This window comes from Arvicola amphibius, chromosome 14 (genome assembly GCF_903992535.2).
Source record: "Arvicola amphibius chromosome 14, mArvAmp1.2, whole genome shotgun sequence".
Lineage (NCBI taxonomy): Eukaryota > Metazoa > Chordata > Mammalia > Rodentia > Cricetidae > Arvicola > Arvicola amphibius.
The window spans coordinates 32,166,535-32,169,276 of record NC_052060.1 but is presented as its reverse complement, the minus strand read 5'-3'; positions in this window follow the sequence as shown (position 1 = coordinate 32,169,276).

Genomic DNA, 2,742 nt, shown 5'->3' with positions numbered 1-2,742 from the left:
GATGGCATAATCTTTTTATATGATTATAATTTTGTTATTGCTTAAGGGTCTTGATCTGGTTCATTTTAACCAGTTTAACCATTTTAATTATTCAGTTAAAGAATCAAAAGGCAAAACGCTGAGGAAAAATTCTGAGGCCCAACAGGTAAGTGGCAGGGAGACTCTCAAACACAGCAAATAGACTCAGCCAATGAAGAAAGGCCGACTTGGTGTGTGAGGAGCACTCTCTTCATGGCCTGTGGATGGCTGCCTCCTCCAGACGTGTTCACAAGAAACACATAAACACAGCAGGTACACAGAGAGAAAGACCTTCCAGAAAGTAGAGGGGGGAGATTAGGGGGCCCTAAAATCCAGTCTCTCCTCTAGGACTGGGGTTTTTAAGGATCTTTGAGGGGTGTCTCCCTAATTTCTGTTACCTAGTTTGAACAAGGACAGGGTGACTGAAAGGCCCATAACTTTGATATTAACATGTTCTGATCCTGCCTGGAACTTGCAGGGCCAGTCTGTCATCGGCAGGGGTGCGGTGGGATGGGGGAAGGGGGACTTTATTTTAAAGTTTAAGCTTCCAGGCGTCTGTCTCAGAAGGGTGAAGAAGTCAGCCATCTTGGAAAATCGCCATCTTTGATTTATGTATCCTTTCTCTGTCTGCCTATCAGAGAATTCGTCTAACTCCTAATCCCTTAGTTTTGTAACAAATTTCATTAACTTTAAGCAAGATTAATCAGAATCAGTTATTCATTATTGATAATCGCATGCACACAAAACAAGAATTATCCTAACAGTCCTGCAGGCTTGTGCCCATAAAGTCACGAGACCTTTTTATTTGTCAAATCCTCATTTAAAAATTAGTCTTTCCATGATAGTTTCTGTTTGGAAATTGGAGGCATTTTCCTTGACCAGTTTCTGTTACTTCATACATCCATCTCCATGTCTCCCTTCCACTGCCCAGGTACTTAGTGTCAAATGGGCGGACGCACACTTACCTCTGCCTTTGCCTGTAGTATTTCCACATCAAGTGAGTTGGCACAGGGCATGGGAAGATTGTGCCTGGAAGCCACCATTCCTTCTCTGGACAGTTGACAATAACTTTACATATATGCGATTGCCAAGCCAAACAGAGAGTAAAGAAATCCCCAGCGTCTTCCTCCTAGTTAAATTCCAGTGACATTCCTGCCACATCAGTATCACACTAGAGGAGAAATTAGAGTTAGTGTCACCCCAATCCATTTATGTGTTTTTATTTTGGCGATTTCACAAGGGCATACAAATATGCAAACATACTGGTCTTTCTTCCTAGGCCTCAGGGGTGTTCTGGATGTAAAGTCTTTGGGGCTTCACCTTCATCAGCTTCCTGTTGTGTTGTTCTCCGGTGGAAGGTTTAAACTAGAGAGCTTCAGCTACACCAGGCTCCACTTAGTCATGTATAGACCCTGCCTCCTTCCACTCCTACTGCTTCCCAAATGACTGTCTCCTTGTCGTTCATCTCAGCCCACGGAGATGTTCTTGTTATCCGATGTTCTTGAGTCTTATGTCTATCATTCCCATCACATAACCCTGCTTTACCCTACTTCAGTTCCTTGTGAGCTCTTACTTCTCTCAAAATGATTTCACTTATTTTTCAGATTTCTCCAGAAAGATTTCTCCCTAAGAGAGTGGGAAACTTTTCCTTGTGCCTCACTGAAATATCACCAAAAGAGCATCTGATAGTCATTCCTTCAAATAACCTTTTGAATGAGTGGGCAAACTATGAACATAGATATCTTATATCTTTTTAACTACCTCAACAGTTTTACTTCATTGCTTAAATCTCCAACTCTAGTCCTCCTCCCCACTGGGTGGGTGGGTAGATAATTCAACTACAGGTGAAGCCCAGATGTTATGGAGTGAACACTTATGCCCCCTTCAAATACATATGCTGTGATGGTACTTAGTGGTAGGGACTCAGAAAGACAATTAGATCCTGGGGATGGAGCCCTCATCAATGAGATTAATGCCCTTGTAGAAGATAGTCACAATGGAGGTGAACTTCAATTCAAAATGTATGGAGGAGTTGGACTCCTCCAAGCCACGAAGAAAGTTCTTATCATACACAAAATCTCATAGTACTTTGATCTCAGATTTCCAACCCTCAAGAACTTTGGGAGATAAATGTCTGAGTTAAAATCACCCCATCTATTTTATTCTTCTATAGCACTCGAAACAGACAGAGACACCAGGATTTGCAAAGCTCTTGTGGTTCTACGGAGTTTAGGTGGCTTGTCCCTTGCTCTCTCTGAAGTCACTGATGTAGCTATGGCATTGGTTAGCAGTATTTATCTATCTTCAGCTTTCATGACATTCGTATGGCAGGGGATGGAGTCCAGTATCTTCCTGGGACCTGTTTTTTATCTCCATGTCATCAGCATAGTGGAGACTGCTTCCTGAGAGGCCCACAGACCATTCTTAGGGCCAGGCCTTTATCACTCATCTCAATGACATTCTCCTCTCTTTCCTCCTGGTCTGGAATACTTTACACACTTATTTCATGGAGGGTTAGGCTTTCCAAAACCAACACAATGATTTCCATCTTCTGTTCCATCTCAACAAGGGAAATAGCAAGACACTGACCACTGGGCTGAGAATAGCAAGAAATGTAAAATCTGGATAATAAACACAATTGTCACAGTCTGAAAGTGTTTTATATTTTTTCGTGTATTGAAAAGACATGAACTTTCATCTGTTATCTGTGTGTATCACTCTTCT